Genomic DNA, 25,743 nt, shown 5'->3' on the forward strand with positions numbered 1-25,743 from the left:
TATCAACACTGCTTGCCTCTTTCTCCAACCATCTTTTGTGAGGGAATGGATACTCTCCTCTCGAAGTCAACACTTTGGTGGATAATCGTTGCCATGGCAATGACCTTTGGAAATGAACTTTTGGCATTCCAAGTCTCGGTCAGGTAAAGTAGGAGCACAGGCAGACTCTTTATATGTCAGCCTCATCACGTTGTAATCATGATAGAATGACTGTTGTGTGTGTGTTTTGATTTTTTTATATTTCTAATACTTGCTAATAACACCAGTTTCATTAATGATTTCATAAATAAACAACATTTTACAACTCTGCCCGCATGGTACATTCACAGTCTTTTTCACAGTCCCTCCTAGCCTATACAGAATTATAAATAAGAATAATACAATGTAATTTGCACCAAATGTCTTTGTCACATTAATTTTGTTTTGTTTCCGACAAGTTACGCCAATAGCAGAATATGTCCTGTGTATGTTACTGGCATCACTTGGTCATGTACACTAATTTGAGAAAATTCAGAGATATTTGACAAAGACTGTGTTGATGCATATACCAAGTGCACGGCATGTCAATTTAAAGTTTTTTTGAAAACATTTCCTCTACAGTTGATAAACCCTGCCGAGACAATAGCTTGTGACAAATCGTGACAGTGAAATTTGAATAGGTTAATGATACCCTGCAGGTCTTCAACCATTGATACAAGTCAAGAACACTGATTTCATATCATCGTAATAACAGCATAAAATGGATTAAGATATTGTCTGTAATCTTCGACAGCATGGCTGGATGCCACAGACAAACAAGAGACAAAAATCATTCATCTACCACAATGTAGTCACTTTGTTCCCCCAGTGTGGTCACGGATAGAGTAAAATAAGAATGAAATAACAAAAATAGTGCTTCCTAAAACTGATACCACTGTTTGTTTGTTTGTTTTTTCCGATTACGGCATTCACTCACAATGAGTACTTTTGGTGAGTGAAAACTGCATTTTGCTCAAGAAAAGATGAAAAACACCCTTGGGAACCTGAACAAACACGAGGCATTGGGAAGCAGAGGCCAAACTAATTTTGGTCGCCGTGACGAAACAGGTACATGACAAGAGTGCTTGTGGGGAAAATTGGTTTTGGGGCTCGCGGGCGGCGAAAAAACTTCGAACAGAAAATGGATGGATAGACAGAGCGGAGGGGAACAGTCTTTGACGTTTCGGGATTTAATTGGGACAGAGCTTTTTCTTGAACGGGTTTGACGCAGGTGCCGGAAAAGAATGAGGGAAGGTGATTCTAGCACGTTTTGAGCCGATATGGGATGTGACAGGCACGCCGCGAGCACTTTGCGTTTGATGGCGAGATGATCGCTGAGATTAAACTATCCCATGGCCATAAAGTGATTATTTTTCGTGTCGTCATAGGCAAACTATTCTTGTTGTTGTCATAGTGACACAAATCCCCAAGTTTAGTAACACTGATTAATCTGATTAAACTGAATCAATATAACACTGTATCAATCAGAGATTAAGCTATTCAGTGTATTAAACTGTAACCCAGGAAAATGATTCTTGCTATTTCCTTTTCAGTAAAATTAAATCAAAGCTTGGATTTAAAATAAGGGGAGAAAGACAGCTGACTGCAAAATGACATTTGAGTTAAGATGCATCGAAACTCAAACTTAACCCGCTGAAGACTAGTCTCGAGTATACTGTACTCGGACAGGTGTCTAAGGGAAACACTTGTTATAACAAAATCAGCCCATCCTCAGTGGGTTAAAATAAGATAAACTTTTATACTGATCCATATCCTACAAGAGCACAAACAACTGAAGTTGAACTTTGCCAAATACATATGAGATATATGTTGGTATGTATTATACATAGATAAACACACATACAGGGTCTTTTTTTTTTGTTTTTTTTTGTTTACATGTGTATACACTTGTACATATACATTGTATCATAATGATATACATATATACACCTGTATGAACAAGAGTGCATACATGTTTGTGTATTTGCAGATAAATTCCAAAAGGTTTATATTCATTTGATTAAATCCTTACACAATTGCGACATGTCAATACACTGTGAACAGAACCCAGCTCATTCCTAGCAGCAGTGAATTACAGTACACATGAGGCCTGTACATTCATATCTAACACTGATAGCATGATGTACAATATACATCTTTCCCATACTGTGGGTGAAAAATGAAATTACTGTCAAGTCCTTGAGGGAAAGGGACTGTAAAAAATAATCCCTAAATAGTAGTATCAGAAAAAGGACATAAACACTGCTTTGACAGCAGCTTAATTCTTTGATTGTTCGTCAATTGGCACACACACTGGACTGCTTTTTTTCGCTGATTGGCAAAGATGTCTGGAAAGTAATTGTCAATGAATAGAGATTACCTAGCCCCCCCCCCCCCCCCCATCCCTAGTTTGTCACTTTTGGCCTTCCAATTTGGCTTACACACATCGCTACACTGTACATCTGAGAGGGCTTTCCTACTCGACAACAAGTTTAAAGGGATGGTACTGTTTTTGTTGAGATGGGGTTTCAGGTTTCCAACTTTTTTGATAATGATTTTTTGTGTGTGTGTGTGAGATAATGAGAAATCTCTTGTGAAATATGAAAGATCATATGATTCTAAGAGGAATTCAAAGTTCATCTCAAGAAAATTGATTTTGAAATGGCTGGGATATCCAAAACAAAGTGATCCTACTAAAAGGTAGGACCCATCTTTTATTAGGATTGCTTTGTTTTACATTGTTTGGGGATATCTCACCTATTTCGAAACTGCTTTTCACCAAATAAACTTTGAATTCAAGTTAGAAGTGTATGCTCTTGTACATTGTGTACTTCATATGGAGGTTTCTGAGTATCTAACTAAAAGTTAAACGTGAATTCTCACCTTAACCAATACTATACCACACTTTAAGTTTGATGGATTACAAAATGCTGATGAATATTAAAGCTAGGCAATTTAAACTACGTACCTGGGCCTTTACACCTACGTACAAAGTGCTTTAAAACAACTATGTATAAAACATGGCAATTTTGACACAAGCTGTTTTTTTTTTTCTTTTCTGTTTTCAATTCAGTAGCACCTGTTAGAAAACATCCCCCATCGACTTCAAAAATGTCCGGCCAAATGCCAAGGTGACTGACCAAGGACTCCGCTGCCTCTACTTCCTGCTTGTGGATTTCCGCATGTTGCAGATTTTTTTCCGCCTGCTACTCGCCGGACGTCGCCTCTCTTGGCACGACCGAGCTTTGCACTCCTTTTTCATCCTTTTTTCTCTCCAGGGAGGAAAAAACAGAGACTGATGTGTCCTTTGGTTTTCGTTTTGTCTATAAGATGCCACCAAAGACTGGAACATGGCAATCTTTTTTCTTGCTAGACGCTTTGAATGTACGGTGAATCTATTTTGAAAAAGCTTTCCATGGATTTTTCATGGGTTACAAGTAGCACGGGGTCATCGGCACGAGAATGCATACAGGTGTGTATCCGAAACTCCATACTGTAAAAGTGGAAATTTTCTTGGTGTTGAAATTTTCATGCAACCAGAAACTAGCGTGACAATAAAAGCATGTGGATATTTTTGCTTGCCATATGTTCAAGTAGATGATGTCTTGATTCTGCGGAGTTAAAACATGTGAATCTCATCCTATCCGTCTGAGCGTGAAAAATTACTCGCCAAATATCCACTTTTACAGTATCCAACCATCACCCAGTATGGTGGGGTGAAGGGGGGGGGGGGTGGGGGTGAGGGTGAGTAAATGATGAGAGTCTAGTATGTCTCATTAACCTCTTGAAGACTAGTCCCGACTATACTTATGCAGGTGTTAATGGAAAATGCATGTTGTAGCAAAATCAGATTGTCCTCAACGGGTTAATTTTTGAGGTACCATTGAGGCAGCTTGGTAAATCCCCAAGCATGGCTGATACAATGCTTAAAAACAGACAATACTTGGTGGAAAAAGAAAAGGAAAGAGGGCAGCTATCACCATGAATTAGGTGCAATCTGAACAAATTGTGATGAATTACACTCACTGAGCTAGGGGGCTGAATTAAAATAGAAAAAGTCCCTTCTTACTACTGCAATTTTCAGGGTGATAAATTCTACAACATGGTATTGAAAACATGTTGGTCTTTACATACTTCACTGTGCAAATTACACTTTCATTAGTTTCTGTTCACATAGATGAATTCCAAGAGATAAACGTGGGATTGATTTTTTTTCTTTTAATTTGTACATTATATACCACTGCTTCGGTTTCACACACTTTTCATTTGAAGTTATTCTGCCAATGTGGTGTGGACCGTAAAAAGAATGTTCGCTCTCGAGCGCGACAGAATGAAACAAATCAGCTGTCCCAATTTGCTCAATTGGTCCGCGCGAAGAAAGCGAGGGTCACATGACTTGAAGAGTAGAGTGGATGTTGAGAAAACGAGAGAGAGAGAGGGGGAGAAGGGAGCCAATTCAAGCCAAGCCCAACATGTTGGTTGCGGAGGTTCCCACGCTCGGCGCGGCAAACATTTATATCAATTTCACCTTGCGCAGTTTGATTGGGACGGAGCGTTTCATATGTCAGGACCGACAGCGGTACATCAAACACGACGTAGGGGAGGGGGAATGTGGAGAGAGAAAGAGAATGGGAAAAAAAAAACTTGTACATTGATTGTATTTGCATTTATCTGTGTGCATGTGTGTGTACATGTGTGTTGTGTAGCGTGTGCACCTGTGTGCAAATACTCTTACCTCCTATGCCACTCTGCACAATTTACCTATTTACGGGCAAATACGCCTCGGGCGACACTAAATGTTTCTTTGCATGATCGATTGCCGAACTATTCATCAAATCATGGAGAATGTATATCATATGCAGCAATAATTAACGAACTGGAAGCACGTGTGTGACAGCCACCCCTTACAGAACAGGTTTACCGGGAAATAGTTGGAAAATGATATGCAGATCATAAAAATTCTCAAACATTTTAAAGTTAAGTCAAGCATGAGATAGAAAAAAATAAAACCATCCCAGTGATATCTCACTTGTAAAATAACAAGGAATTATTCTTGGAAGTTTTGATGAAAAATATCCCATACAAATGTACGATCTTATTATTTTCTGTTTTGCTTTTTTCCGTAGCTTTAATCGCAAATATCTCAAATTAACAAAAATGGATACATTTTTTTTTAATTATTAAAATTTTCAATAATGTTAGAATACTGAAAAGAGAACTGCATCTTGAAGGTTATATCAAGAATAATAAACAAATTTATACAAAATCAGGGCAATCACTTGCTACTATGAACACACAACATAACAAAACCAACAAACACTTGAATTATGACACTTGCCTTCAGAAGTACAGAGTGTGTATAGGACCAGTGGAATGATAAAATTGCTATTTATATGGCTTATGCTTTCCTTATTCATTCTGTGCCAAAACACTTTAACAATGTATGTATTTTTTTTTCTTTGCTTTGTCATCTTCTAGCTATTCATTATCCAATCTCTATCTATCTCTCAATCTATCTCTCAGCTCATGCTTTTGTAATACATTTTGTGCCAGTACCACTTATTTTGTTTTCAACCTTCCATACGTTCCGTTCATTCATACTCGCTTTTTCTCTCTCCCTCTCTCTCTCTCAGCTTGTGCTTTATTCATACATTCTGTGCCGATACCACTTGTTTTGTTTTGTTTTGTCTTTTCTCTGTTTTGGGGGGATTTTTTTTTTTCAGAGAATGCTAAGAAATTTGCCTGCACCACGGGAGACAGGTTTCTGAGTAAACAAGTTCTCCAAAAGGCCAAAGATGCACTTGAGTTCAACACACAGCTTCAATTCCACAGATCATATTTGGGTCACAGGAATATATTGTAATATATGGACAGAGAGATGTTGGGAGGGGGGGGGGGTAGCAAAGGAAAGAATCCAATCGAGCATACAGAAATATATTACAAAAAAAATACAGATATTGCAGAAACATACAGATCTTCTTTCTAAATCTTATATCAATCAAGCACATAAACAAACAAACAAACACACACATACACACATGCTATCACATATACAGGTACATGATACTCAAGCTTCTGTAGAATGACATATTTTGACCAAAGTTGCAGAATCTCATATTCATTGTGCCAAACAGAGGGTAAACCTGAGATTGATTTGAGGGTTGTACATTAAATCGTATGTATATGAATGTGTGTGTGTAGGAGAGAGAGAGGGGGGAGGGGTATTGGCGAATAAAGAAAATTTAGTACATGTAGGCCTGATACTGACAAATCAATTCATTGCACACGGACACTATATTAGATGTGATAGCATTAAACATGCTTTGCAGAATGGTTGCGTTCTCTGTATTTGATTTAACTCTGCGCCTCAGAAGTACATGTATGTTTAACTTCCGCCAGATTTAGTACACCTGATTCCTATCAGTAATGGGTTGATTTACTACTGTCCCTCCATAAAGAAACATTTATCGATGGGTGTATGACTAGCCATGAAGAAAAATATCAAAAAACAACAGCTACATACTGAATCTAGAGAGACAAGCTCAATGAGGTAATATCAATCACCTCAGTCTCTGAGAATGACCAAAACACTTCCAAAATAAATGTCTTCTGGTTTTCTGGTGACTAGACTACTTTAAGGAATAAGGTTTGGGACCAATATTTGAGGTGTGTTGGCAGGGAGGCAAATCAAATCAGGAGCTACCAGCGCACGCGAGTTGTTAGACCAGAAAGTGATGAGGGGAAATGAAGAAGATTCAATTTGCTGGTGAGGGGGCATCTTACATCACCACGGCGATGATGAGACTAACATCCCCCCCAACACCGAAAAGTTGGTTGGCGGAACGAGTCAAAGAACGGGAATTTAATAACCGGATGAGCCAAACGAGATCAGAGGACATAACTCAGAAGTGGTTTATAATAACACTGTCACAACTCCAACGGAGGAAGGAGGAAGTATGTGGTGTGCATAAGGGGCAGCAGCCCCGAGGGGGGAGAATAATAATGAAGAAAAAAAGAATCATGAAGATTCGTGGCTGATGGGATGCGATGGGGGCGTGTTATACGTGTGACTGAAATGAGGCGGTATCCGATTATATTGAGACTTAATGCCAGGTTTGGGCAAGATGTGGGATGGAGGCATAATGGGGACAAAGGATACTGTCATATTAGATCCTGGGACATTTTAACGGCTCCAAAAGCACGTGAACCAGCCTTTGAGAGAGCCCCCTTCAGCCTACTTCCAATATTGTATGCAGACCCTCAGCAAGAGCAATTTATGTCCAATATGTCTAAAATCAGTCCATAGGCATGCTTGCTTATATGCAGCCAGCTCATATATGCATAGATGGGACTAATAGGTACCTCAAATCACGGAGATATTACGAAATCCTTTCCTATAAAGAAAGTCTACACATTATAGTACAATGATACTGAAAAGTTTCTGGAAAATGGTTTATACATGATGTGCCATTTTCAACCCTGCAATACAAGTGACAAGCTCTACAGGCGTGAAAAAAAAAAAATTTAAAAAATGTTGCTATGGTGACTAGTATGCCACCAAGACATTGCATTATTCCCCCGACAGGTCCGCAGTATATATTACCATGTGACGTGAAAATTTCATATAATTGGCAAATAATCACAATCTAGCATTATATCACATACTGATTTTCATGAAGATATTTTGAGCCACTTTCAAAATATGGAAAATATGGAAAATGTTAGCATTCTCACTTGACCTTTGACCCCATGACCTAAAACTTCTCTTCCGTAATTACTGTACATAATCCCACATGCTAGAGTGCTTTCTCTGCTGATTGACATGTGCACAACACATATCTGAACACTACTTGTCAATGAACTGAGCTTACCTAATCTCCTTTAACCCTTTAGCAACTGGAGATTCCACACATAATGGCCTATTGCTCCCTGGAAGGTACAGCAATATTACTCTCATTTTGACAACTTTCTAAATTATGCACGATACATCACTGCATGTTTATTTTGGTCTATTATGAGTTCTGTTTATTTGAAAGCCTATTATAGACTTTACCAAGAGACTTGTGTGTCACAGAAATAATTCTGACATACTTTTGTTGACCTTTGACTTCTTTCAAATCAACATAATTATACATTCTATATGATGACAACAAAGATAGTAAAACATAAAACTGTTTAAAAAAAAAGAAAAAAAGTTGAGGGCCGTTTCGGGAGCAATCTGACAGGCGATTCCGGGCTGTTAACCCCCATCGTGTCAGCATGGCCAAGTTCATATGGATTTAATAATTGATTGTTAATGAAAAAGCTTGACAAGTGCCTGGGCATATAAAAGGTAAATTATTTCACTGTGTATTTTGAATTTTTACCTACTTTTGAGGGGGTTTTTTTTCTTTAATTTCTATCTTCTTCATAGATCTACAATGTATGTACCCTTCCCTGATTCACTTTCTTCCTTTATTTGACTCACATCCGTGTAGGCTGTTAAGCCATTGCAGACGAACTGATATTGCTTTATAACATGCATTTCCCATAGGCACCTGCCCGAGTATACTCTGGACTTGTCCTCAACAGGTTAGCAAGGCTGGCAGAAATACTGTAGGCGGCATATTTCACTTTTTTTCCCCCACAAATTTTGCAATTCAGATGCTATTCGCCAATCTAAAAATACACAAGTATGAATTCTGATCCCTACATGTTGGCAAAGTGCGTGAGAATACAAATCAGTAGACCCATGTCTTGTCGCACCTACATTATATTACGTGTATGGATTTGCTGACTTCTTCCTGAAAATGAGTGAATGATACCAATTTTTCTGTCCATTGCTGTACTTACCGATCATAAATTTAACCACTCCAGTATGAATATTTTATTTTAAAAGAGATTAACTTGTGTCACTAATTCTGACAACATCCACTTTGATAGAATTAAATTACTACCACGATGATGAACTTCTTCCATACTATTGATCCAATTGATGTTTGCTATCTTCGAATTGTAATGCAGAAACCTTTGTCACCTACACGGTTGGAGAAGATTTTCAACCTTCATTCTAGTGACATACAGTTTGATCACCTGTAAAACCATGTATGTAGTGTTTATAGCTTCTCACCTACCCAATATAAATTTAGAGGTATACAGGCACTTAAAATGACAATTGACTACCTTGGGAAAATTTACAGGCTTGTAAAAACACCATAAGCTTGTAACCTGAAAGCTTGCTTCAAGCTTGCCGTCAACTTGCTACACAAACTTATTACCTACTTGTAAACAAGATTGTAACTGTGAATTTGATCACCTTGCAAACTAAATACAGTTGAACCTCTCGTATCCGGACAAGTCGGGACCGGGGCTCATCCGGATACGGGAGACTCAATGCTTTATACATGTACATATACATACACATGTACTGATGTAGCTCATTGTAGTACCACATGTAGTAATGTGTATACTGCAACCTTTTCATTGTTACACTCAGTAACAGACCCCAAAATAGAGGTGTATGTTAATGTTGGAAGTAATATGTAATTCATGTGTGTTTGTGTAGGAGTTCTCAAGGAGTCAGGAATCCCCCTTTCCTCCCGTAATTATAAAAAAAAAAAAAAAAAAAAATCACGGCGAGATTGCGTCCGTATAATAGAGAGATCCGGATAAAGGGAGGCCGGATAAGAGAGGTTCAACTGTAAAGTCTTTTATAGCTGTTTACATGCCTGAGAGAAACTGAACAAGCATTCATATGACAATGAATTTCCCTGAGAAAATTTACAAGCGTGTTGAAAAAATATCAGGAGCTTATTACCCAAAAGTTTGCTTCATACTTATACATACCAGTAAGCAAAAGCAGACTTTCCGGTTGCAAAGAAGACAAATTTCTGACTAGCCTAGATGCTGGCTCAGTCAACGCGAAAATGATATCAAGTTGATTTGTTACAGGGAAGATCTTAAGCTGTCATTCATCCCGTATTAATCTCGCCGACTGTTTCATTCGTGGATTTTGCAGGGATTTGGCCCAGCTTAGAAGGCATCTTGCAAAATATGAAGAAGGACGATACCGGTGTGGTATCTTCTACCACCTTAGATCGTACCGCACACCAAAGAATTGCGACGCAATGGAGAGAGTTGGAGTAAGGGGGGGGGGGGGTTTGGGGATGCTGAACCTCTCCCTAATAACGCTGCGTCTCTGCCCAGGGGCAGGCATTGATTTGCTGGGTTCGTATTCATCGATAACCACAACAAATTTTGATTTGATGTAATTTCAGCCTCCCCTGCCAGGCCAAACTAGTGATACCCTGCACCTTTTGGATACAATTCTCCTTCCTTCTCTTTTTTTTTTTCTTTTTTCCCCCATTCAATCTTTCTGTCCTCTCTTCTTTCACTCCGCCAAGGGGAATCATCAGCAGCAGATGAGGAAGCAGAAAGAAGTCTTCGACGGAACTCGATCCCAAATGAAAGGAACTGCTCTCTCGCTTTTTTTCTCTGCTTTCTTAGAGGTGAGAATGAAATATTGATGTGTAATTTAAACTGTGTCATTGCTGTAAACTTAACGGATATGCACGGAGGGTGTGCAATCATCATAATCATCGCAACAACAACAGCAACAAAACTGAACCAGCGAAAGAGATTCAAACTAATCCATATTGCACTGTTATCACAGAATACCTTGTATTTGATTTAAATGCAATTCTAAGCATAGGAGATGGATACTTCCGTTAACAATGCCAACAGCAACAACTACCACAGAATGTAGATGAAAAGTTGTTCGCTGAGTCTCAGAATTACCTTTTGCAAGCCATGTGTGTGCTATGGCAATTACAATTGTTCATCTGAAAGCATTGGTCTGAAAAAAGGTTCATAATGACCCACATGGTAAAGTCTTATGGTGTTATACAACAATTGTTATCTTTCTTTTTCCCAACCTTGCATTTTAACCAAAACATTTCCATCTCAATGTACACTGTACTATCAAAGTACCTGTCAAACATTCCCAAATTTCAGATGGTGATAACTGTGATACTTAAGATAAATGTTCTGCCAGCTTCACTGGGCAAGATAATACATAAGAAGATGTTCTCTTGAAATGTAACTCATGTCTCATTTTTACAGAACAGCACAACTTTGGCCCTTAAAATAAATGAAAAATAAATTAAATGACTAGTTTAAAAAACTACCAAATCTTGAAAACTTATGAGACTAATGACTTTAATATGCATTATGGAGCAACTCTAATTTCTGACTGTTCCTTCATATCAGAGACAAGCATGACTGCAATAAAGTTCAAAAAATTTGCAAACTTTTTTTTTTTCAGGAGTTTATGGTGAGATGCTGCTTCAAATGAAAATGGGACTCAGCTCTTCCAAAGTAAGGTAGAACATGGAAGAGAGAAAAGATGGGGGAGGGGAGAGAGGAGGGAGGGGAGGTGGAGATGGAAGAGGAGATGAAGCAGGATTCAGATGCGGATGGAAGGGGAACATCTACAGCGAGCCGGGGAGGAAATCTATTTCACTTTGGTTGGCTCTCCCTACCCTTTAGAGGTCCTCCGAGGCAGAGCTAGGAGCAAAAAGAGTCAATATTGGAGAGTGTATGCAGGCTAGTCATTAAGGAGCAAGGAGTTTTTCACAGGTTCTACTCCGTGGATCTTCTTCATTGTCGTCAATGATGAAGGGGTGGGGGGGGGGGAAGAACCCACTTGGAGGATGTGCGAACGTGTAGTGCCAAATTGGAGGCTTGCAGGTGTGTTTGCATAGATGCCGGGGGATTTGGGATTAAGGTTAGGGGGGCTGGTGGAAACAGGGTAGAGGGGGGATCATCAGCGACATCTGGAAGACCTAGGATGTGTGTCGAACAACCTTAAAGGGGGGAAACTTAAGATGCTGTTACAGCCCTGTGGCTCTTAAAATCGCATATCAAATGACATTTGACTGCTACAAACAAAATCGAACACTTTGGAGCAATCTGAGGGATGAAACAATCATCCCAGGGAAAGTGAAAGTGAAGAATAGGCAACACTATTTTGTCTTGACCAAATTTCTTTTATTTTTCTCCGCGTGTCAGATAGAGCGGTACACATTTTAGTGACTAGTGTGGCTGGGGGGGGGGGGGGGTTCTGTGTTTTTTTTGTTTTTTTTTTTACCTAAAGCTATTCCATTTGTATTTCAGGTCATCTCAAGTAGTTGATGGCAAGTGGACATAAATGCTGTTTCAAAATCATTGAACTATCTGAAAGGGCCTGTTATATTTATAGCCGTAGCATACTTATTCTAAATGCATTAAGCTTGTCTGATTCTAGAAGGTTGAATAAGAGCAAATATTCTTATTTCTTTATCCAGATCAAATCTTCTAAGACTGCTGCGTGTATAATGACAGCTTCTTATGCAAGTTGCTCAAGATTGCAGGCAGCAAAGCTTTTGCACTATCTAGATTTTTCTCTCGACTATATTTGGTCATTTCTGTAAGCTTTCCCATTTGACATTAAAGATACAATGCAAACACATAAAATTCAAAGACTTAAATTTCCTCCATCTATTGTTTGATGCATATACTGTAGCTAAAAAGTCTATCCAATGACAGATATGATATGAATCTATTATACTTTATACAGTACAACATATAATATATAAAAACACACATTATACACCTAATTAAAATGATCACATCCACTGACATGCTCATCATCAGCCAATAAAGAAGAAAAGAAAAAAAATCTGCTCTTGGGGATCTGGATTCAAAGTACAAGCCTAAATGTCATCTCTTAACATGCTAAGAAAGAAGCAATTTTGTAATCATGATAGCTCTCTTATTTTTCCCCAAATCCCTTGCCTGTGAAACAGTTTGTACACATGCTGTGTCGATTTCTCCCTGACCTCAAATGCCAGGCACACTCGTCCACCCCTGCAACACATGCATCAATTTGCAATTGAGTGATGGCTGTTTTTATTCCCTGTTTTATTTAATTTCCTCATGCTCAATAGGCCCTTTATCCCATCTAAATGCCAATTCTCCGGCCTGATCGACAGATTAATCGTTACGCGGCCTTGGCGCGGAGGTAGACTCCCTTCGTTAGGCCTGACCATACCAAGCCGAGACCTATATTTAAGTCTGTCCGTGTAAACAGCTCACCTATCACGGGGTGTGCATTTTGTCGAGCTTGTATTGAAGGCTATGGATGCACAGGTAGCTTTTTACTTTTTAACCCACCAAAGACAAACAATCATAGTATCAAAGGGTATTCAGGTGTGATTCGCATCTAAAGGTATTAAAGAAGCAAATAAAAGGGAAGTCTGGTGTAGCAAACAATTTCACTATTGGCATTGTAGTGTTGGTAAAAGAAGGAATTGGGGTCTGAGATCACAGACTAGGTTATAGAAAAAAAGAGAAAAAGTCTGTCAACCTGCACAGATCTAATGGCAGTTTTTTCATATTACCTCAACATCATATTCTTTCTCCCCATATTGTGGAAATCTATTGGGGGGGGGGGGGGTGTTCAGGTCATACACAACTTTGAATTCTGATTTATGATTGCCCTTATGGATTTGATGCCTCCACAAAACCCCGTCCTTTTAAACCGTTAATCGCTCCTTGAATCAGCTCTGCCGAAAAATCCGTCACAAAGCTTCTAATCCGCGCAGTGCCAGAGATTTTTACTGACGCAACGTCAGGTAACCGCACATGATTACAAATCTCATTTCATCCTACAAACAACATAAATGCTATTGGAGTTATCATATAAGCTGTTGCTATTCTTGGCATGAAATGAAAAACAAATTATTACCATTTCAAGTTATTACTATATCAAAATTACATCACTGTAAGAATCACTTACCCTGAAAACAACACAGAACCTTTTTCAGCTATCATCCCATTTTCTGTATGTGTAGCTATTTTATTTTTGACACGACAAAATGCCATCATTGGCATTTTATCAGAGAAAAAAAAAATTGTCCAATATCATGATTTTAGATTCTCTTAACCCATTGAGGACGGACTGATTTTGCTACGACACGCATTTCCCGTAGACACCTGCCCGAGTATTCTCGGGACTCGTCCTAAACAGGTTAAAGGATATTGCACCAAAAGTTGTAATTTGAATAGATTTAAACATGCTTGTGCTGTTGGGTTCTTTTCCTTTTCATTGTGGTGGGTACAGTGTATGTGCAACTGGCTTGATATGCTGCATACCATGGCCAAATCTACAAGAATCAAACAAACAAACAAATATACGAACATACAAATAAACAAACAAACTCGTCCTCAACTCGTTAAATGAAGGGTGGAAGTCCATGACATTTAAAGTTGCCAACTGGACAACTCAGGCAGTATTGAGGTCTTCTCCTCCTTTAAAGGGACAGTCCCAATTAACGAAGGTCAGAAATTGAGTCATCTTTACACTGACATTCATACATCATATACCAAGTTCAATACATGGGCCTCAACCATCCCATCCAATTCAATACAACTAACAAGATCAGACTGTATGTGTACCTGTTTGCATCCATTAGAGGAAAATTTCAGTTTCATACCATTGGCAAATCTTGAATTGATGAACTTGTAACAGAGTTTGCTATGAACTTATGTGCATCTATAGACAGCATTATTACTCCAGCAAGGGACTAGGCATGCACTTTACTTTTAGATGTATTGACTCCTATGTGTGATGAATTGTAAATGTTTTCTTTTTTAAAAGTTTTTATCTTATAAAAGCCTAATGAGAGAGCACAGCACAGCAAGTGATGGTGGGGGGAACATGCTTCAAAATTGTTACCGAACTTGTAACCGAGCAGTTTTCTCTTTTATGCAAATCCTGATCCACTAAACCTCACAGCTGTTAATTACTTGCAAAATTAAAAATAAAATATGCTTTCTCTCACCATGTTTTCAGGATGCTTTCAGCAAATTTGTGGAGCAACTTTCACCTTAAAACAGCAAGCTTTCCAAATGGAGTTTTTGCATAGTCAGTGTGAAAATAACCATACTATCATTATCAGCCCGTTGAAAACGATTCCCAAGTATATTCGGGCAAGAGTCTATGGGAAATGCGTGTTGTAGCAAAACCTAGCCATCCTCAATGGGTTACAAAAGAAAAAAAGAAAACAAAAAGTTTGTCGACCATGGCATTCACCTTCCACTCTATAGTTAAAGCTGACCGGCATTCAATAGTTACGTTCAGACGGGAGCCCTTAACCTTGGAGGTTAGAGCTTGTAGTTAGGGACCGTAAAGCGCACTCGTAGTTAGCAAACCTCGAGGTTTGCTCGATGTTTCTAGCCACGACAAATCTTATGGTTAGCGCTCTAACCACGAGACGCGGGGGGTCCCCACTCGTAGTTAAGCACCGTGTGGACACAAAAAACAACGAACTCGAAGTTAAGAGTGACCTCGCCGTAAACTCCAGCCCCCACAATTTCCCTCTCCTTCCGGGTCAACCTCCCAAACGTACACCACAAATACACTACACGTGAAAAACCTATAATGATGCACGACACAACAACATCATCTTTTCTTCCCATGCGCTTGATCTCTGAAACTGAACACGTCGAACTCGCTACTGTATTCTATATTTTTCTCCGACGCTAAAAAAATGTTTTCGACAAATATCTTCATAAAGGCATAAAGTCATCAGTGCAGTGCTATCTCTGCATACCATGACAGAGAAAAAGAGTACCTGTAAGCGAGTCCGACAGGGTTGGATTAAAGAATAGATAGACGCCTTGATAGCAGTGTGGGCTGAAACTTCCGGTTTTGTGGTTTTAACATCGAGTGGGACCCACTCGTAGTTACGGGGGGGGGGGGGGGGGCAGAAGCTTGACCTCGAGGTTTCGTAACCTCGAGGTTAAGATTCGTCGTGTGGACACACGTCGTAGTTAGGGGGCAAGAGCTAAACCTCAAGGTTAGGGCCTGCCATCTGAACGTAACTAATATCATCTCCTCGACCGTCCAGTAATGAGATCAGTGCAACCAAATGACCATTGCCAATTCACTGTGGATTTCTTCACACTCGACTGCAATGGGGTCAGATTCAATGAGGTGAAACTAACACTCAGTATGTGGCCTCTGGGAGGAGGGCAGAATGTTACTGTCATGCAATCATAAAAAAAAAAAAACTCCTCATAAAATCACAGGGATGACCTGCGCATGCCGATGCAACAGAAATAAATTCCTACTTAATTCAGTCATTGAATACTGAAAATGAACTCCTGCTAAATTCAGTCATTAACTTTGAGTTATTAAAAAAAAAAAATGAAAACGTAGTAACATTTTTTGTTAACCCGTTGAGGACGGACTGATTTTGCTACAACACGCATTTCCCATAGACACCTGCCCGAGTATACTCGGGACTCGTCCTCAACGGGTTAACAAGTATTCGAAAGAGTAAGACACTGGCAAAATAAAAAGGCAGAATATCGTCAACAAGCAGAAAAATAAAAGAAGTCTTTAGTCCAATTTGTATGCCTGAAATTGGTTATTTTCAACGCTCTATTTTTTGCAAGGTGATGCAAAAATCGTAAGTTCTTTAAATTGGTAACTCTTGCCATATGCTTTGCGATGCGAAAATCAGTCCAGCTTGATTTTGTCATTTTGGCAACTCTGGTGATAATGTGCCAGCTCTGCATGTATGAATGGCACACAAAGAAATCATCAATCTTTTTTAATCCCAGATCCTTGCCGCCCTAGGTCTGTACTCTCCAGCGCCGGGAGTCACACTGCAGTTTCTGTTTAGGCATGCACAGTGTGAGGATTCAATGCAATTCGTTTGCGGTAGCGTGATTTTTCATTTGTTTGTTTGTATGTTTTTTGGCACGTCGTGTGTGAACAGTAGCAAATAGATTTCCACATTGCAATGCAAAAAACTGTTAACTCCTGTGTGTGGAAGTTGCTTTCGTAAAATTATCCTGTGAACCAGTACCAAACCTGCTGACTCTGAAGCAGGGGGTGGGGGGGGGGGGTGAGAGGGGTGCAGGGAAGTATTGGAGATTGGAGGTGAAGACAGGTCTCATGAATTGACCACTAATTTGAAGTGTAAATAGAGAGCCGAGACTTCAGTCGCCTCGCCCACTTCAGGAGCGAAAAACCTGGCGACACGTTCCCCTGAACGCCAGCCATACCTCCCCCCTCTCATTTGATCGTCGCTCTGTTCATGTTTTCCCCTCTTTTTTCTTGCTCTTCAACAGTTTATCTCTTTCAACTGTCTTCTCTACCCCCCCCCCTTCCCATCCCCATCCCTTTTTTAATTTCTGACAGTGTCTCTCTGCCAAGTTCATCCATGAATACACCAATTTTCCCCCAACACACAATGGTTTCGCGGAATTGCTGCCTTCTTGATTGACGTCAATCCAATATGTTTGCACAACTCAACTCCCTTTGGCCCTGCCGTTTCCGCTATTTTAAATTTCGCTACTTTCAGACCCTTTCAGAGTACTTGAATTCATTCCGTCTTGCGGTATGTTCAATGGACAAACTGATATTTAGCAACAACCTTACAACTAAAATTGTCAACATTTTTTTTTTGTAAGAGTATTTTATCATACAGTCAATCAACTCAATGCAATCAATATGATGAAAATGCAAGACGTACTACAATCACCTGGCTTTTCACAAAACTTTGGTCTCTCATTCTCTTGTATAAATCTTTTACGCACTCAGCAAGAAGTCGTGTGACAGTTTGATATCGACTTGAACTGCCTTTTCATGAAAATGTTTAAAATATTCAAAAATATGTATTCATAGCAGGCAGTTCTGTATCACATTGACTTTGGATGCTCACTCATGATTGGCATTTCAGCCAATATCATTTTCAAACAGACAAAATTATTTTTTTTAATGTGTTTGCTTTCTTTCTGCAGAACAATCAAAACAACTGCCTATATATACACTTAGTCATTCATCATCTTTGCTTATATTTCAATGTGCTCTACAGGGAAGATTACCTTTACATTGATGAAAGGGCCAACCTGAACAAAACACAAATTTTGTAAAAAAAAAAAACAAAAAAAAAACAAACAAACAAACAAACAAACAAATAAATGAATTGATAAATATGCAACTAAAAGTAAACAAATCAGCTAAATTGTCCTTGGCAACACGCTGATTCATAAATCAATTCATGTCATTTCATGTCTTATTTATACCGCTTTTTGTGACTACCAGAAAACTTGCTTGAGGTTTGCCCAACATAAGCAAAGTGACCTAATCTTTACTATCATTTTAATGCTAAAAAAAATAAAATAAAATGGCATTTGAATCTTGGCACAAAATCATTCCTCCTGAGATCCTTGCACAGAATGCTCTTCTATTCATCTTATATACAGCACAGAAAGAAAAAAAATCCTCCTGTGATCTTAACTAGACAAAAAAAAAAAAACCTTTCTTTTTTTAAGTCTTAGTGCACGAAACTGTTTAATATTGGCAAAGAAAAAGACACTGAAAGTATATTGAAAATGATTAAAAAAAAAGATAAATTTCAGACATTGACCTGAGAGATACTGCTTAAAGAGGCTCAATTCAAACAAACATTTAGAACACTTGCTGTTGCAGCTACCAAGGTCTATCACAAATTCACATGATAAAGCAAACAAAGAACTCATCTTATGTCAAATGTTCAAAAGACTTGAATATAGAAAGTAGACATTAGTGTGCAGCTGTTTGCTTTATATTTCACACACACTAATTACTTTTGAAAAATTACAAAGGTAAAGATAAATTCATCTCATTCAGAACTACTTATATCTCAAGTACCTCATCTTTATTTATTTCTTTTTTAGCAACATCTCCTTTGAGCTGAGATATTTGCAGAAATTATATGAAACTTATTCCACGAAAACAATAGTGGCAACTTTTTTTCTTTTCTTTTTCTTTTTTTCTGGGAGAACAATGTAAACACTGAAGATGCAGTCCTTTTACGTGTAAAGTCCATTGCATTTTTTGTTTCATTAAATAGCAACCACTGACAAGAAACATAAACATGACTGTAGTTTGCAGAATGGAATATCTTATCTTTGCATGAGAGGAAGTCAAGGGTGAGGGGAAAGGGGGTCAGAGGGGAGGGGAAAAGGGGGCTTTTATACCAAATTTTTAATGCCTGGTATCCCCTCCTGGCAGTTGCTAGTGAGAATTTGTGCACCTGCTAAACCTCAGAGGGCATCCAGAAGTGCTCCCGCCTAGCATCGTCAATAAATCATAATGGAACAGCCTCCGCAAACATTGATGTAGGGAGGAGGAGAGGGGAGCTGTAAAAAAAAGGGGGAGGGGGAGGGGGAGGGGAGGAGGTTGGAGTGCTGCTTGTTAGTTATAGCTGGGAGCATAAAAGGGATGGGGGAGGGAGGACATGAAAAGTGTACACAATGCATTTGTATGCAAAGTGTACAGTCATTAACCCATTGCGCATTGGTGGAAGGAATCCGGGCATGGTAGCTTAAAGGACAAGTTCACCTTCATTAACATAAGGATTGAGAGAATGTAGCAATATTTGTAGAACACATCAATGAAAGTTTGAGGAAAATCGGACAATCCGTTCAAAAGTTATGAATTTTTAAAGGTTTTGTGCAGTCACCGCTGGATGAGAAGACTACTGCAGTATATGATGTCACATGCGTACAACAATATAAGGAAAATATAAAGAGAATTTCACAAAATTTCATCTTTTGAAAAAAGTACACATTCCCTTGACTCGTTACTGACATATGTTATGGGTAATATTATTCCCATTGCCTTTAGAAAGAGGCAAGTCAAGTGCTCTTTTATTATGCGAAAAAAGTGAAAATATGTTGAATTTTCTTTACATTTTCTTTATACTGTTGTACTCATATGACGTCACAAGCCTTAGTAGTCTCCTCATCCAGCGGTTCCAACACAAAAATTTAAAAAATTCATAACTTTTGCATCGATTGTCCAATTTTCCTCAAACTTTCACTAATGTGTTCTACTAATATTGCTGCATTCTCTCAATCCTTATGTTTATGAAGGTGAACTTGTCCTTTAATCCCTAGAGTGCTTTGAGTGCAGACTGTCACAGAAAACCCCCATAGCTTTGTACACACTATCCAACATCCCTGGCACACAAAGGATTAAAGGGGCATAGGCCCAGTAGTGTAGAGGGCGCTGTTGATGATACTGCCGATCACCGTTAGCATTGATACAAAGATTACCGAAGTTGAGCTGTCATCAAGAGTAAAGTGCGTAGGTGTTGCTAAGTAACGTTGCCTTCGTTGTCTTCTCAGTGCATCGCGCAGTCTGTAGTAATGCCAGGATGCGTGCATATGTGCTTGTTATTATGACATCACAGAAGTTTGCTAAAGCTGTCATCCCCCTCAGCCGTATCATGAGCCGAACTGTGATCCGACCACTGACTACAGTGAATCGGACTTCTTCGGACTCGGGGAAGTGGGCCAAAGCGTAAGCGCTAAAGAGGAGTCGATAGCATAGGTCTCTATAGGAAACTTGCGCCGTGCGCCCGTGTACGTATTTGACTAAAACACCGGGACCATGCACCTTTAAGCATTCGCTTGAATGGGAACCTGACGTGTGCCACACATCACGTGAACGGGAGATTGGCACCTCCTTGGAAAAGCATCATGTTGAGTTTGCAAACACCAAACAGTGAGTGGGTAGAAGAAAGAGGACTAATTTGCGATAGCTTGGACTTGTTTTCTTAACATCAATATTCTTTGAAAAACTGTTGCACATAGAGTCTCTACTTTTCAAGGTACATAATACAACATTTTAAAGGTATACTAAACTCACAGGTGAAAATATATAGGCTACCGCTCCAGTGCAACAAGTTGTAAAAGCAGATAAGCACATAAAACAATATCTAAAATTGCAGTGCAGTCAAGGTCTATCAACTCTTGCCTAGCACTGCAATGGACTGTCAGTGACAGAGCAGAAAACTCGTGAGTGGTAAAATGATAGTACATCTGACAATAGTGCAAGTTTAAAACACAGTAGAAAAAAATGCCCTCTAATTGATGTGCATTGTATCCACTTAGATTTATATTGGCTGAGCAAAATGCTGGTTGTGCAAAATGTTCCAAGGTTGAAATATAAGGCCTTGAAAACCTCAACTCTGGCTGGGCAGGTGTGTGAGGGGAAAGCAGCTGAGAAGAAGAGACAATATTTTTGCCATGATCAATTAACAGGTGTCATTCAACAAAACGAATAGGGCTCTTCTTCATTCCTTCTTTTCATGTGAATGTATGTGTATTTCAAGCTTGGATAATGGTCATTTATCATAAAACATAAGAAAAAAAAATACTTCATCATAGCCAACACAATTCATCAAATATAGTCTCAACAAAGACTAAAATAAGAAAGAAATCAGAAGATAGGCCAAATATTGGAAATGATTTGCTGATCCAGGAATATGTCTTAAATGATAATAAATAATAATAACAATCATAGATCTATCATTAAATACCATTATTCATGACAGTGACCTTTACTTTTAGTGCATACAAAATGATTAAAAAAAATATTCCATAACAAGCAAAGTGTATCTACATGTTATAATCCCATGTCAAATTTTACCTTGCAATATACTTTAATCCATGTTAATTTCAAGCATGCTCAAATAAACTATCTACAAAAGAGGTATATGTATACCCTCCTTACATCATGGGATGGGTGTGCCAGAGTGACCTGCTGAGAAAGGAATGCTCTCATCTTAATGTTATTTGGACAGAAATAGAACAGCAGCAACAACAAGCACTAAAACACAGCACTAATACTATTCTGGTCTGTTATGACTTGCTACTGAAGATATGAACACAGTGCATTTTGGATTAGACAATATTATAGTTCTGCACAACCATCTCTCTCTCTCTCTCTCTCCCTCTTTCATTTCTCATATATTTGTTTGGTCTGTATTTATACTCGCTAGGTCTGTCTCTGCTTGCCCTCTTTCTTCCACTTTCTTATCCGCATGTTTTGCAGAGATACCCCCCCCCCATCTCCTCTCAACTTCATTTTTGCCTGCATAATAAAGAGCCCACGATCTCTCACCCTCTTTCTCTACGTTTTACTGTTTTGTTTGTGTGTTTTATGCCTACATATCTTTTGTATCTCTCCTTTTCTTTCCATCTCTTTTTCACTCTCTCTCTCCTCTCAAGTTTTGTTGTTGTTGTTGTTGTTGCTTGTATACATTCTGTAGACCTCCCCTTTTCTACCTTTCTCTCTCTCTCTCTCCTAACCTTTATCTTTTGCTTGCATATATGTGACCCGCTACAACAAAAGGATCCTAAAGTCGCTGATGGGCGAGCCAAGCATGGCCCAGAAAAAATGGTATTTTCTGGCCTTTCCTTTGATCATTTAGCTTCGAAATTTCGGCAGATGATAGAAGATACATTAGACTATGAAATTATGTAAAAACAGAAATCCGAACGTTTTGACAGATTTTGGTGTTCTGACTTCAAACTTGATTTTCTCGGCTCACCCGTCAGCGACTTTAGGATCCTTTTGTTGTAGCGGGTCACATATATATATATATATATATATATATATATATCGTCGCTGGGGTGACAAAACCTCGTATCTCAAAATTGTCAAATGTTCAGGAGAGCGAAAAAACATGGCGGCCAAAGCACTATAGTGAATGGGAAAGCCTTCTCTTTGACATGTCATGGTGGCTTCATTTTTGGAGTAAGACAGTTAGGATTTGGCCAAGACATCACTTGACCCATTATTTGACCATTAAGCTAAAAAAAAAATTTTTGACATTTTTGAGATACGAGGTCTTGTCACCCCAGCGACGATATATATATATACCGGAGAACTCACTTTTTCTCTCACTCACTCTCTCCCTTAACAGTTTTCCCTGCAAACATTTTGTATACCTCCCTTTCTTTCCTCCTCTCCTTCTCTCTCTCTCTCTCCTAACTTTCTTTTTTTGCCTGCATATCTCTCACATTCACTTATCCTCTCTCTCTCTTCCTCTTTTTTCTCGATGTATCTCTCTTTGAGAACCACTGCTTTTTCAGCTCATCTTTTTCTTGACTTTTTTTTCTTCTTTGCTATGAGGTACACTGTATCTGTCAGCAAATCTACTTATCTCTGTTTGCAATTTCATTTCATTGCACCCTCTGCCTCACTTTAATCTCATTTTTCCTCTCCCGTCCCTTCGTGAAGAGCTCAGTTTAGCTCTCTGGTGGTATTTTTCTTTCCTTCTTTCTTTCTTTCTTTTTTTTTTTTTTTCTTTGGGGGGGGGGGCTGTTTTCTAACCTTCCCTTACTCTGTCATTGTTATTCATTCAAATAAATCCTTTCAAATTTTGCTGTCTGACTATATAATTCATTCCCACTTCCTGAACAGTGTTTCTCCACTTATTTGTTTCTTCTTTTTTTTTTTATTCATGAACAATAACATTTACTCTGAAAACTTATTATCTTCAAAAAAGTATGTCAAATATGTAAGATATATATATACAATACATACATACTCATAGAGTTAGATAGATACTAATAAGTATCTAAATAGCTATAATTATGAAACCACAAGGTATATATCATAAATGGCACATTTTGAGGTTTCATATTACATTGTATGTATGAAAATGATGTAAAGTTAAATTATGCATTCTAAAAAAAATACATTTCATTAAATGAGAATGCCACCCAGGTCACAACAGTGGCCACCATATCAGGTGGAATATGAGATGATGACCACAATGCATTACAATGACCTAGACCTTTAACTGCATTGAGTGCTGATTGACAAACACACATACACACACACACAAAAAGCACAGTACATACACACTCTCTCAAATCTCTGGCACCAGAAGGATTAAATATCCTCAGCAATAATTAAAACCTGTAAATATATCCATTAAAATGGCATGGCATTCTAGGCATGAGAATCACAACTGCAGAGCAATGGCAATACTTACCTTTAAAAATCGCTTCGCTGCCATCATACCCTCGAAAAAAGCTGCGCACCGCTAAACTCCACGAGAAAGCATTTAAGCCTCGACGGTGAATCCCCTCACGGCACCAGGCGAGGCTCCAAAACAAACACCATTCATGTATTCCGCAAGTATTGACACGCCTCCACTCGCAGCAACCAAAAAAAAAAGCAACAGCACCAATGCCAAACGACGGAGATGATACAGATAGCTCGGCAGTGAAAGTCTTCTCCTCCGTATAGATGATTCCCATAAATCCTCTGCTAGAGCATGTCAAGAGAATCCACAGGTAACACATGGACAGGGAGCCCACTTCCCCTTCATCATTCGGATCGGCTCTGCGCCCAACGAGCAAAAAAAAAACTTTGCGTCGACCGGTGCTTGCACGGTCGCGGCAATATTTGTTGCGGAGGACGGCGATTACGCCGACGATAGCGCAGTGAATGTCGAGCGGCTGTGCTGAGGCGAGCTTGGGAGATCGCGGGGCAGAGTGAACGTGAGAGGGGGAGGGAAAAAATACAGAGAAAGAGAACGTGTGCATACAAGTGTGTGTGTGTGTGTGTCTGTGTGTGTTTATGTGAGTGTGTTGAGTGTAAATGGCTATGTACTCTGCTATCACTGAGTAAATTGAGCGAGAAAGAGAGAGGGAGAAGCCAGGAGTTTAATAGAATGAGAGATAGATGGAGAGGACTATTGATATTGTGTTTGTGTCAATGGGCTTGTAAGCATAATATGAATTGAATATTTGCATGTACATTTAACATACAAATAAACAATTCAAAGTTGTTGGTTTTTTTTTGGGGGGGGTGGCAATGACAGATAGTGTAAAAGAGGTAGAAAAAGATTGAAGAATGAATTGTATTTTTATAAGAGGGTGTGTTTTAAAGAGAGAGAGAGAATGTAAAAGATGTACAATAGGTGATGTTGCAATACACGTACAATGTGTACAAATGACAAGTTAATCCAAAGGAGAAAAGGAAAAGATAGCGTGATAGTCGGAAAGAAGAGAGATGGAGGGAGAGAGAGAGAGAGAGAGGGATGGAGAGAGCAGGTTGCCTGCATCCACTCGCTACCATGTTGTTTGTCCGTCCGCCCGTTCGTTCGTGTGAGCGATCCATTCATAAAGCCCGGCTATTTATATCCCCTGCCCTTATACCTGGGGATACGCCGAGACTTTGCGGAGCCACTGTGTTGCCAGCAGATTAAAATCAGCAGAGAGAGACAGAGGTGGAGAGAGAGAAGTAGAGAAAGAGAGAGGGGGAAAGAGAGGGAGAGGCAGAAAATTGAAGGTTGCGGCAGAGATAGGGTATAGAAAGCAACGCAGATGTATACAGAATGTGCGAATAGATACAGAACACTCCAATTTAGAGACGAGAGAAGGGTTTTGCAAGAGTTAAATGTACTGGACAAATACTGGAAAGTAGCAGAAATTTGGTGAGAATGAGATGGGGGGGTCAATTTTATCAGTGGCGGATCCAGGGGGAGCTCACTGGGCATGCCCCCCCCCCTTTAATTTTTTGTTAAAACAAATAAATAAAAAGAAACAAAACTGGGAGAGGGGTGTGTGCGTGCCCCCCTTAATATTTTAAAGGCACCCCCTCTTTACAGAATTCCTGGATTCGCCCGTTCTTGAGATATTTGTAATGTCCATGTACATTGTACCTCACTCTATATCTACCTGGTTTACCTGTGATTACTTGACCTATTGAGAAATTGACATAGCAAAGCTACAGCAGTCCCATGCTGCTATATATCAGTGTAATGTTTATTTCTAAAGGTCATGTAATTTCCCCCATGTTTGTGATCCAAAGGCAGTGCGTGAATTCAACGTAATACAAAACAT

The 25,743-nt window shown here is 39.1% G+C and overlaps 1 protein-coding gene across 1 annotated transcript in view; it reads right to left on the reverse strand.

The window, feature by feature from the left end:
* The window catches only part of LOC140245015 (uncharacterized), a 352,187-nt gene that overhangs the window by 265,111 nt on the left and 61,333 nt on the right, over nt 1-25,743 (reverse strand). The gene's annotated exons all lie outside the window — the stretch shown is intronic.

Source organism: Diadema setosum, chromosome 22, assembly GCF_964275005.1.
Source record: "Diadema setosum chromosome 22, eeDiaSeto1, whole genome shotgun sequence".
Classification (NCBI taxonomy): Eukaryota; Metazoa; Echinodermata; class Echinoidea; order Diadematoida; family Diadematidae; genus Diadema; species Diadema setosum.